Raw genomic sequence first — 13536 nt, 5'->3', positions numbered from 1 at the left:
AAAAAAAAAAAAAAAAAAAGATGTATGCACTTTGTTGTGTATAAATTATACCTTAATAAAAAAGTAAATAAAAAAGGAAAAATGGAAATAAATAAAAGGAACTTTGTTTCTTATAGCTGTAGAATAGTAAGTACTGGAAAATCAGGTCCAAGATTTAGCTGTAAGAGTGGCAAAAACACAAAAGGATACTGAATTCATAGACTCAAAGTATCTTCTACGACAAAGTCAAGGTCCTGATAGGAAGTGGTATACTGAGATCTGGGATAGTGACATTCGGGGGGGGGGGCGGTGAATCTAAAATTCTTGGACCCGAAGTTTTCCCTGAGTCCTCTGTCAGAAGAAGTCCTGTCTCTCTGGCCAGAGAAGAAAAATTCACCACTCATGGAGGCTTTACAAAAATCTCACTGAGTTAGATGTCCTGTGGTGTCAGGAAAATAATGATTTTTCCTGTCCCATCTTTCACTGCCTCAGGAATAACAAGGGTCTAGTAGAAAGAAATAGCTTACACAAAATAATTATAGGCCCCAACTGGTATGTTCTGGCAAGAATTGGAAAACCACATATGGGAGTGAATTTTGAAGGTACTAAAATAGGATATATTGGCATAGTGATGAGTTTATTGACATTGATTTATTCTCCTTTAAAGGAATGTGTAGTTTCCTAGAAAGGCAATCTGCAGTCATCCTAATATGCTCCTGAGATGGATCTTGAAATCTGGCCATGTTGATGTCCCACAATAAATCAGATGGAGATGTCAGAACTACTTTGGATGAATATTGAGGCAGGGGTCTGTTTTGGTTACCTAGTGCCACTCTAACAGAAATACCACAAATGGGATGGCTTTAACAAAGAGGAGTTTATTCTCAAAATTTTGGAGACCAGAAGTCCAAGTTCAAAGTGCCAGGCTCTAGGGACTGGGTGAAAGCCCCTCAACCTTGAACTTCAGCTTTGCCTCTTGCTCCTGGTCTAACAAAGCTAGAAGCATCTCTTCACAAAGGTAGCTACTAGATGCTGAGGCTGACAAACCCAAGGTGAACAAGTGAAAAGGCACATATTATCAAACCACATGGCAGGCCATTAATTCAAGTCCATTAAAAGTTCCAAGATCGGCAGGACACCATGGCAGGCTGCTGAACAATGACTTGGGTACATGCAGGGTTCAAGTGTACTATTAGCTGGAGACAATTCCCAAAGCTGCCGCTTATATAGGGAAATAGACCACATCCCTAAAGCAACTACTCAGCTGCTTGTGGTAGATCCCACCATGGAGTTGATTGCCAGTCTCATCATGGGGAATAACTACCACCAACTGCCCAGCCACTCAACCAGGCCCAGCCAAGCTGACACACAAACATAACTACCACAGTGTCCTTAGGCCCAGGGAAGTTAAGATGTTAAAACAGATTTATTACATATGATCACAGAAATGAACACCTGACTATGTTCCCCAGGAATCCCTTTAAAGAAAAAATCACTTCAATAAGACAATAAGGACTGCACCAAAAATGTTTGCCAACAGGATTTTTGAGAAATCAATGACAGATTTCCTCTAAATTTTGAAGAGATGTTACCTTGAAATTGGTCTCCTAGTATCAATAGAGATAATAGGATTCTGGAATGGCAGAGGCCAGGGAGTGAAACCTAACTGACAAAGGTGATATGGATGTACTATCATAATAGACAGCAATCAGTGTCCTGACCAACAGAAACCTGCAGTGATGATTCACAAATGATGTTCTAGGAGCAAGCAAGACAGATACTCAATCAGGGTGTTACTTGGCTTTTTTTGTCTTGTAAAATGAAACAAAGCAAAATAAAACTGCTGAAAAGACTAATATCAGCTCCAAAATAGAAGAAGAAATGTGGTCTCTCATCCAGTTTTCTAGGTTAGTCAGTTCATAGACTAAAGAGCAGTCTTAGTATCCTTGAGAAGGGACCATATACTATTTCCTCAAATATGCACAATAAACATCCCTCCAGTCATTCCCCAAAAGGTCTTGTAGCCATTTACTAAATAAACTGTATACTAGGAACAGGCATCATCCCAGATCCTTTCAGGACCATTAGAAAGCAGGATGTGAACTAATATTGAAACCAGCAAACCCAAAATGCCGTCATGAACTATTGGGTAGAGCAGGGACTTGTAGAGGCCAAATGATAAATTCAGTTCTGTCCTAAGTCAATGTTCCTGTGAGTCTAAAAGTCCTGCTCTGTCTGGGAAATAACCACAGGCCCCAAGTGTGAAATTTGAACAAATAAACTTATCAGTTGGGAGAATTCAGTCATTGATCCCAGACCTATTGCCTAAAAGTTATCATGGTTATCATTGCCCATAGTGTTGCACTGAACATTGATACACAAGAATCTGTTCTGGGTCCCTGCTTTCAAGTCTTTGGAGTATACTTAGGAATGGAATTTCTGATTCATATAGTAATTCCACGTTTAACTTTAAGGAATCCTTAAATTGTTTTTATAGTAACCGCACCATTTTACAATCCCACCAGCAATGGATGAGGGTTCAGATTGCTCCACACCCTCGCCAATACTTTTTTTTTTCCTATTTTTCTTGCAATAACCATTCCAGTGAGAGTGAAAAACAAGGCTCCAGGAATTAATCCAATACCAACTGAGATGTTTTAGCAAACAGATGTAGTGTTGGACATGTTCACCTGTTAATGCCAAGAAATATGGAAGATAGCTACCTGAGCAAACCACTGGAAAAGATCTCTATTTGGGCCCACTCCAAAGAAAGGTGATCCAGCAGAATACAGATGTTATTGAACCATATAATTATTATCACATGCAAGTACAAGTTTGCTGAAGATAATTCAAAAACAGTTATAGAAATACCTCAATAGTGAACTGCCAAAAACTGAAGTCACATTCAGAAGAAGGCAGGGAATAAAGGATATCATTAGTGATGTCAGATTGATCTTGGCTGAACACACAGAAAACCAGAAAGATGTTTACCTGTATTTTACTGACTATGAAAAGGCATTTGATTGCAAGATCATAACAAATTACGAACAACATTGTTGCTGATGTCGTTAGGTGCTGTCAAGTCAGCTCCGACTCATAGTGGCCCTGTGGACAACAGAAAAAAACATCGCCCAGTCCTGTGCTATCCTCACCATCCTTGCTAAGCTTGAGTTCATTGCTGCAGCCACTGTGTCAGTCCATCTTGTTGAGGGTCTTCCCCTTTTTCACTGACCTCTACTTTACCAAGCATGATATCCTTCTCCAGGGACTGGTCCCTTCTGACAATATGATCAAAGTACACGAGATAAAGTCTGTCTGTTCTCACTTCTAAGGAGCATTCTGGCTGCACTTCTTCCAAGACAGATTTATTTCTTCAGTCATATTTTCATAATTCTACGCAAATACCACAATTCAAGTAAATGAGTTCTTTTGTGGTCTTCCTTATTCACTGCCCAGCCTTCACATGCATATGAGGCTATTGGAAATACATGGCTTGGGTCAGGTGCACCTTAGCCTTCAAAGTGACACCCTTGCTCTTTAACACTTTTAAAGAAGTCTTTTGCAGCCTAGTGCAATACGTAGGAGCTCTGGTAGCATAGTGCCTAAGGCACTTGACTGCTAACCAGAAGGCTGGTGGCTCAAACTCACCAGCCACTCCTTGGAAGGAAGATGGAGCAATCTACTTCTGTAGTGATACTGCCTCAGAAACCCAAGGAGGGGTCTTTATGAGTTGGGTCCAACTGGACAGTACATAACAACAGTGCAATATGTCATCTGATTTCTTGACTGCTGCTCCAATAGGTGTTGATTGTGGATCTAAGTGAAATGAAATCCCTGACAACTTTAATCTTTTCTCTATTTATCATGATATTGCTTATTTGTCTAGTTGTGAGGATTTTTGTTTTATGTTGAGGTGTAATCCATACTAAAGATGGTAGCCTTTGATCTTCATCAGCAAGGGTTTCAAGTTTTCTTCACTTTCAGCAAGCAAGATTTTGTCATCTGCATATCACAGGCTGATAGAAAGACTCCCTCCAATCTTGAGACTGCATTCTTCTTCATATAGTCCAGTTTCTCGGATTATTGAATAAGTATGGTGAAAAGAGATAACCCTGGCACACACCTTTCCTGATTTTAAACCAAAGAGTATCTGCTTGTTCTGTCTGAACAACCATCTTGGCCTATATACTTGTTCCTCATGAGCACAATTAAATGTTCTGGAATTCCCATTCTTCACAATGTTATCCATAATTTTTTATGATCCACACAGTTGAATGCCTTTGCATAGTCAATAAACCACAAGTAACATCTTTCTAGTATACTTTGCTTTCAGACAAGATCCATCTGACATCAGCAACGATGTCCCCCACTTCACACGCTCATGTGAATCCAGCTTGAACTTCTGGCAGTTCCCTGTCAGTGTACTGCTGCAACGTTTCAGCAAAATTTCACTTGTGGGTGATATTAATTATATTGTCTGATAATTTCCACATTCTGTTGGATCATCTTTCTTTGGAACAGGCATAAATATTGATCTTTTTGAGTCAGTTCTCCAGGTAGCTGTGTCCCAAGTATCTTGGCCTAACAAGTAAGTGCCTCCGGTGCTGCATCTGTTTGTTGAAACATCTCAGTGAGTATTCTGTTAATTCCTGGAGCCTTGTTTTTCACCTGTTCTTTCAGTGCAGCTTGAACTTCTTTGAATACCATTGGTTCTCAATCATACGCTACCTCTTAAAATGGTTGAACATCGACCATTTCTTTTTTTTTTTTTGTACAGTGACTCTGTGTATTCCTTTCATCTTCTTTTGATGCTTCCTGCATCATTCAATATTTCGCCCATGTTGTGGTCATTGTTGTGTTTGTCACTGAGTCCAATTCGACTCATAGTGACCCCTCCTTGGATTTCTGAGGCAGTATTTCTGTGGAAGTAGATTGCCCAACCTTCCTTCTGAGGAGTAGCTGGTGGGTTTGAACCATCAGCCTTCTGGTTAGCAGTCAAATGCCTTTGGCACTATGCCACCAGAGCTCCCATTTTTCCCATAGAATCCTTCAATATTATAATTCAAGGCTTGAACTTTTTCTTCAGTTCTTTCAGCCTGAGAAAGGCTGAGAGTGTTCTTCCCTTTTGGTTTTCTAATTGCAGGTCCTTGCACATTTCATTATAATATTTTATTTTGTCTTCTCGAGCTGCTTTTTGAAATCTTCTGTTAACCTCTGTTATTTAATCATTTCTTCCATTTGCTTTAGCTATTCTCTGTTCAAGAGCAAGTTGCAAAGTTTTTTCTGACATCCATTTTGGTCTTTTCTTCCTTTCCTGTCTGTTTAATGACCTTTTGCTTTCTTTATATATGATGTTCTTTATGACATCCCACAACTTGCCTGGTCTTCAGTCATTGATGTTCAATATAGCAAACCTATTCCTCAGGTATTTAAATTCAGGTGGGCTATAATCATGTCATATTTTGGCTCTCATGGACCTGTTTTAATTTTCTTCAGCTTCAACTTGAACTTTCATATGACCAGTTGATGGTCTGTTACAGTCTTGTTCTGATTGATGATATTGAACTTCTCCATCACCTTTTCCCACAGACACATATCATTGATTTGATTCCTGTATATTCCTTCTGACAAGGCCCATGTGTATAGTTGCTATTTATGTTGTTGATAAATGGTATTTGTAATGATTAAGTCATTGGTCTTGCAAAATTCTATCATGTCATCTCTGACATCATTTCTATCACCAAGGACACATTTTTCAACTCCCAGTGCTTTTTTGTTCCCAGCATTCACATGCCAAGCACCAGTAATTATCAATATATCTTGATTGCAAGTCTGGGCAATTTTACACTGCAGAAGTTAGTAAAAATCTTCCATCTTTTCATCTTTGTCTTTAGTGGTTATTGTATAAATTTGAATAATAGTAGTATTGACTGGTCTTCCTTGTAGGTGTATGGATATTATCCTATCACTGACAGTGTTGTACTTCAGGACAGATTTTGAGATGTTCTTCTTGACAGTGAATGTGATGCCATCCCTCTTCAATTTCTCATTCCTGGCATAGTAGATTATATGATTGTCTGATTCAAAATGGCCAATACCATTCCATTTCAGCTCACTAATGCCTGGGATACTGATCTGTATGTGTTCCATTTTATTTTTGACAACTTTCCATTTTTGTAGATTCATACTTTGTACATTCCACACTCTGATTATTAATGTTTACATCTGTTTCTTCTCGGTTTGAGTCATGCCCCATCAGAAAATGGAGGTCCTGAAAACTTTACTCCATCCATGCCATTGAGATTGACTCTACTTTAAGGAGTCACCTCTTCCCCAGTGTATTTTGAGCGACTTCCAACCTCAGGGGCTCATCTTCTGGCACTATATCAGACAATGTTTCACTGCTATTCATAAGGTTTTCAGTGGTCACTTTTTTCAGAAGTGGTTGGCCCCATCCTTCTTCCCAACTTTAGGCTGGCAGCTCTGCTGAGTCATCCACCATGGGTGACTCTGCTGATATTCAAAATACTTGTGATACTAATATTCAAAATATTGTGGCATAGCTTCTAGAATCACAGCAACAAGCAAGACACCAAATACGACAAACTAACAGACAAGTGGTGGAGATAACCTTGTGAACAATGGGTATCCCAAAATACTTCATTGTGCTCATGGTGAACCTGTACACAGACCAAAAGGCAATCGTTTGAACACAACAAGGGGATACTGTGTTGTTTAAAATCAGAAAAGGGTGTGTCAGGTTGTTGTCAACTTGGCTGGGCCTTGTTGAGTGGCTGCATAGCTGGATGTAGTTATTCCCCATGGTGAGATTGGCAATCAATTCCATGGTGGAACCTATTGGAGCAGCTGAGTAACTGCTGTAGGGATGTGTCTGCTTCCAGTATATAAGCAGCAGTTTTGAAGAAGGTCTGCAGCTTTTTGACGTGTTTGAACCCTGCATGTAGCTGAGTCTCTGTTCAATAGCCTGCCAAGCCCTGCCGATTATGGGACTCCTGGATTCAAATTAGTGACCTGCTGTGCTGTTTGGTAACATTGGGACTATACCTTTTTACTTATCAACCTAGGGTTTGTCAGCCTCAGCAACTAGCTGCTGCCTGAGTGAAGAAAAGCCTCTAGCTTCAGTGGGCTGGGAGCAGGAGGTAGAGCAGAAGCCCAAGGTTGAGGGCCCTTCACCCAGCCCCTAGAGCCTGGCACTTTGAACTCAGACTTAGAGCCTCCAAAAATTGTAAGAGAACAAACTCCTCTTTGTTCAAGCCATCCCATTTGTGGTGTATTCCTGTCAGAATGGCACTAAGTAACCAAAACACTGCTAAGCAAATAATTCAAGAAGCTGTACTATATGAAGAAGAATGTGGCATTAAGATTGGGGGAAATTTTAACAATCTGTGATATGCAGAAGACACAACTTTGCTTGCTGAAAGCAAAGAGGAGTTTAAGCATTTACTGAGGAAGATCAAAAAGCACAACCTTCAGTCTGGATTACACCTCAACATAAAGAGAAGAAAAGCTTTACAACTGGACTGATAGGTAACATCATGATAAACAAGGAAAAGATTGAAATTGTCAAGAATTTCATTTTACTTGGATCCACAATCAACACCCATTGAAGCAGTAGTTAAGAAATGAAATGACATATTGCATTGGGAAAATCTGCTGCAAAAGGCTTCTTCAAAAGCTTAAAAAGGAAAGATAGAATTTTGAAGACTAAGGTGCACATGACTCCATGGTTTTTTTGCTAGTCTCATATGTATATGAGAACTGGACTATGAATAAGGAAGACTGAAGGAGAATTGATGCACTTGGATTATGATATTGGCAAAGAATACTGAGTATACCATGGACTGCCCAAAGAATGAATAAATGTGTTTTGTAAGTACAGCCAGAATGCTCTTTAGAAAAAAGGATGGCAAGATTTCATCTCATGTACTTTGGGCATGATGTCAGGAGGGACCAGTCCTTGGAGAACATCATGCTTGGTAAAGTAGAAAGTCAGTAAAAAAGAGGAAGACCCTCAAAGAGGCGGTTTGACAGTGCAATGATGGGCTCAAGCATAGCAACGATTGTGAGGATGGCACAGGAGTAGGCAGTGTTTTGTCCTGTTGGACATAGATTTGCTATGAGTTGGAACCAACTCGAGGGCACCTACCAACAACAAAGTGGGTGTGAAATGGTATCTCATTGTGATTTTTACTTGCATTTCTCTAATGACTACTAAAGAAACCCTGGCAGCACAATGATGAAGTGCTGGGTTGCTAACAGAAAGGTTAGCTATTCAAAATCCCAACAGCTCTCCAGGAGGAAAACCTGGCAATCTGCTTTCATAAAGACTATGACTTTCATAAAGACTATAGCGTAGTGCCTAAGGCACTTGACTGCTAACCAGAAGTCTGGCAGTTCAAACCCACCAGCCACTCCTTGGAAGGAAGGTTGGGCAATCTACTTCCGTAGTGATAACCGCCTCAGAAACCCAAGGAGGGGTTGCTATGAGTCAGATCTGATGACATACTTTACTAATGTAGCCAGACTATTATTTAGTTTGAAGATGGTCTCAGGGGATAGTGTTAGTTCAAAGTTCAAAAATTTTCTCAGGGCAAGAGATTTAGGAGTCCTAAAGCTCGACAGCACATAACAACAACAACATAGTGTATGGAAGCAGTTCCACTCTGTGACACATGATCATTCTGAGTTAGAATCAACACTATAACCATGAGTTGTTGTGTGCTTATTGGTCATTTATATATATTCTCTGGTGAGCTGTCTTCAAGTTTTTTGCCCATTTTTAGATTAAATTCTTTTTGCTGTTGAATTTTAGGAGTTATTTATTTATTCCAGATATTTAACTCTTACCAGGTATATCCAAACCAAATCAAACCCATTGCCGATGAATTAATTCTAACTTATTGCAACAAATTAGGGCAGAGTAGATCTGTCTCATAGGGTTTCCAAGGCTGTAATCTTTATGGAAGCACACTGCCACATCTTTGTTTCTTGGAACAGCTGGAGGGTTCAAACCATTGACTTTTCAGTTAACAGCTGAGCACTTAACCACTGTGTGACTAGGGCTTCTTTTGTTAGACATATAGTATGATAGTTAAGGTTGTGCCAACTTAGCTGGGCCTGGTTTTAAGTGGCTGGGCAGCTGGATGTAGTATTCTCCATGATGAGACTGATAATCAGCTCCATAGTGAAATCTACTGTGAGCAACTGAGTAGCTGTCTTAGGAATGTAGTCTGCTTCCAGTATATAAGGAGAAGCATTCAGAAAGGTCTTGGAGTTTTTTGGCACTCTTGGACCCTGCATGTAGCTGAGTTTTCATCTCAGTGACCTGCCATGTTGTCTGCTGATCTAGGAACTGTTAATGAACTTGAATTAGTGGCCTGCCACATTGCTTGATAATCTTGGGACTTTGCCACTATACTTGTTGACCTTGGATTTGTCGGCCACAGCAGCCAGCAGCTGCTGCCTGAGCTAAGAAACACCTCTAGCTTCAGTGGGTGGGAAGCAAGAGGCCGAGCTGAAACCCAAGGTCAAGGAGCTTCCCCCTACCCCTAGAGCTGGCATTTTGAACTTGGACTTCTAGCCTTCTGAACTGTAAAAGAATAAATTAATGGTGGTTAAAGCCACCCATTCATGGTGTTCTCTATTAGAGCAGCACTAGAGAACCAAATCATATAGTTACCAAATATATTCTCCCATTCTGTAGATTGGCTCTTTACTCTTTTAACAAAGTTCTTTAATGCACAAAAATTTTTAATATTGATGAAGTGCAATTTATCTATTTTTTGTTGTTGTTGCTCATGCTGTTGGAATAATATCTAAGAATCCATTGTCAAAAAACAACATATTGAAAATTTACCCCTATGTTTTCTTCAAATAGTTTTTGTGGTTTTAGTTCTTATATTTAGATCATTGGTCTATTTTTCCTCTTTAAAAAAAATTGGTGAAAATATACACAACAGGTCATACACCCATTCAACAATTTCTACATGTATGGTTCAATTACATTGATTACATTCTTCACATTGTGTCACCCTTCTTGCTATGTCTCGCCATATTATTTCACCATCATTGACTTAGACTCACTGCCCCATAAACTACTCACCTATGCTGTAAAGTTACTATTGTCAAGTTGATCTGATATAGATAATTCTTTAAAAGGGAGAAATGCTCAAGATGACATTCTTTACTAATGTAGCTAAACTATTATTTAGTTTGAAGAGGATCTCAGGGGATAGTTTTAGTTCAAAGTTCAAAAATTTTCTCAGGGTGAGAGATTTAGAAGTTCCTCCAGTCTCAGTGGATCCAGTAAGTGTGATTTCCCCTTTTAATCAGACTCATCTGTTGAGTCCTTGATCATAATGCTCAGTAATGGGCACCATCCAGTTCTTCTGGGCTCATGGCAAAGAAGGCAGTAAGTAGCTCATGGAGGACACTAGACCTGCAGTCCAGTTCCTCTTCTGATTCCTGGATCTCCTTCCTCTTCTGCTCCAGGCAAATAGAGATCATTGTATCTTGGATGATCACTCTCAAGTGACCTAGGGGAGTAGATTACAAACTCTAAAAACAGTGTTAGGCCAATTGGCTAGAAGTGAAGCTATGACCCTAAGCCTTTACACCAAGAGAAATAATTCCATGAGGTGTTCGGTTGCATCTAAGTAGTATCAGCAACTATATCCTTGCTTTTCTTGGTTGCTGTTATAAAATTATATATAATAACAACATTTCCATTTTGACCTTTCTCTGGTGTACAACTTAGTGATATCAGTTACATTAGTCAAGTTGTGTAATTATAGAATATGGCCCCCCTTCTAGCCATAGTCCTCCATTTTGTGATGTATCATAAATCCTAGCTTCTATACCTTCTGTTATGAACCCCTTTAGGAGTGAGTTGTCCATTACGTTAATGAGGCAGAATTAGAGTGGGATGTACCTTGAATCACTGGTCACCACCCTTAGTTTCCTTGAGGTGATTGTCTGCATCCAATATACATGAATGCTCTGGCAAAGTTCTAGCTATCTCTTGCTATGGATTCTGCATCTGGTTCATTATCATCAGATCTCCAGTTCTTGGGGCTTGAGCCAGCAGCCTAATGTCTGACCTGATTCACCAGCTTCTGCAGCCTTGTGAGAAACCAGCCTGTCATCTGACCTGCTGATTTGAGTCTGATGAGCCATCCAAAGACGTAAGGAGAATCCTTCAGACTGATACGTGATCCATGACTTCAGGACCTGCTAGCCTCCACAACCATGGGAGCAATTTCTTTCATGTTTCGTGAGTTATGTGAGACATAACAGCAAATTATGGAAACCTAAGATGGGAAAGAGAGTACTGAGGGGAGGAGGAGGAGGAGAAGGAGGAGTTGATGTTAGAGATGGAGTGTTAGAACAGTTTAGAAAAGTTGAACATTTGGGACATCTTTAATCTCTACCTCATAGGGACCAGCCTTATGCTGATCCTTCTAAAATAAATCATTTGAACATATTAATTGATTTAATTTTCATATATGGTATGGGTATGGGTCCAACATTATTCTTTTGCATGTGGAGATCCTGTTGTCCCAGCACCATTTGTTGAAGAGACTATTCCTTCCCCATTGAATGGACTTGGAACACTTGTTGAAAATCAATTAGCCATAAATATATGAATTTGCTTCTAAATTCTTAATTCTATTCCATTGGACTATATGTCTATCCTTATACCAATTCCACACTGTTCCAATTACAGTAGTTTTAACTGTAAAACTATTTTGAAATCAGGCAGTGTGAGTTATCCTACATTCTTATTCCCCAGCCCCAAGATTGTTTTGACTTTTCAGGGTCCCTTACCTTTCCATATTAATTTGAGTAGTATCTTTTCCATTTCTGCGAGAAAAAGGATTTTTGGAATTTTGTTAGTTGAATCTGTAGGTCCATTGAATCTGTAGATCACTTTGGGTAATAGGTGACATCTTAACAATGTAAAGCCTTCCATTTCATAAACACAGAATACCTTCCCATTTATTTATCTTCTTCATTTCAGCAATGACTTACAGTTTTCAATGTACAAGTCTTTACCTCTGATTAAATTTATTCCTAAATATTTTGTTTAGATGCTATTATAAATGGAATAGCTTTCTTAACTTCTTTTCAGATTTTTCATTGCTCATGCATGGAAACAATGATTTTTGTGTGTTGATCTTATAGCTTTCAAATTTAGTGAACTGAATGGTTAGCTCTAAAAGCTTTCTTGTAGATACTTTGGTATATTCTCTATATAGGGTTATATCATCTGTGAATAATAGAGATAGTTTTACTTCTTCCTTTCTGATTTGGATCCCTTTTCTATCTTATTCTTGCCTAATTGTTCTGGCTAGAATTTCCAGTACAATGTTGAATAGTAGTGGTGAAAGTGGGCATCCGTGTCTTTATCTTTATCTTAAAGGGCAAGTTTTCTGTATTTCACCATTGAGTATGATGTTAGCTGTGAGTTTTTCATAAAGGCAGGCTATCATGTTTTGTGTATTTGGTATCTTTAATAGAAAATTTCAACACAAACTATTGAATATGCTACATAGCTCTTGATCTTAAAAATGTGTCCTTTTCAAACATTGATCTACGGGTGGATAGATGGGTGGACAGGCTGAACTATTAGGTGTGTCTATGCAGAGGTGAGGAGCTCTGGTAGCATAGTGGCTAAAGCACTTGACTGCTAACCAGAAGGCTGGCGGTTCAAACCCACCAGCCACTCCTCGGAAGGAAGGTTGGGCAATCCTACTTCTGTAGTGATCCTGCCTCGGAAACCCAAGGAGGGGTCGCTATGAGTTGGGGCCGACTCGAGGGCACATAACAACAACAACAACATGCAGGGGTGAGTACGCCCAAGACCATGTATAGGGTTGGCAGACAATATTTCTACAAGTGTAGTGTATGGTCTGTAAGTCACTTCTTGGCCACAGCCAGCTACCCAGAGGGAGCGAGTAGTTGAACCTGTGGGTTCGGGACCATAGTCACAGGGGACATCAAGCTCAATTGGCATAATACACTACACAAAACATTGTTCCACCTCCTACTTTGGTGAGTAGTGACTGGAATATTAAAAGCTTCCAAGCGGCCATCTAGATATAATGATGGGTCTCTCCTCGTCCAGAGCAAAGAATGAAGAAAACCAAGGATTCATGAAAAGAAGTAGTCCAAGCAACTAGTAGACCATGGAATCCTCAGTCTATATGACTATGAGATCAGAAGAACTAGATGGTACCCAGCTACCACTGTCAACCACTCAGAGGGGCATCTCTGTAGGAGATCCTGGATAGAGTGGGAGAACAATGTGGAATAAAACTCAAAATCACTGGGGGGGGGGGATAAAGGGGACCAGGTTTGCTAGAGCCTAATGGAACCACTGAGACTATGGCCCCTAACTGCCCTTCAGGTCAAAAATTGAACCCATTCTTGTGGCTTCCAGCCAAACAAAAGACAGGCATATGAGGTGAACTTTTACACTAGGTAGATGCACTCCTTGGAGAGAACAATCATGGGAGAATAGAAGGGCTGTGTATG

This window comes from Orycteropus afer, unplaced genomic scaffold (assembly GCF_000298275.1).
Source record: "Orycteropus afer afer isolate SDZICR_OR568_19922 unplaced genomic scaffold, OryAfe1.0 scaffold00155, whole genome shotgun sequence".
In the NCBI taxonomy this organism is placed as follows: domain Eukaryota; kingdom Metazoa; phylum Chordata; class Mammalia; order Tubulidentata; family Orycteropodidae; genus Orycteropus; species Orycteropus afer.
Note: the sequence above shows the minus strand (reverse complement) of the source record.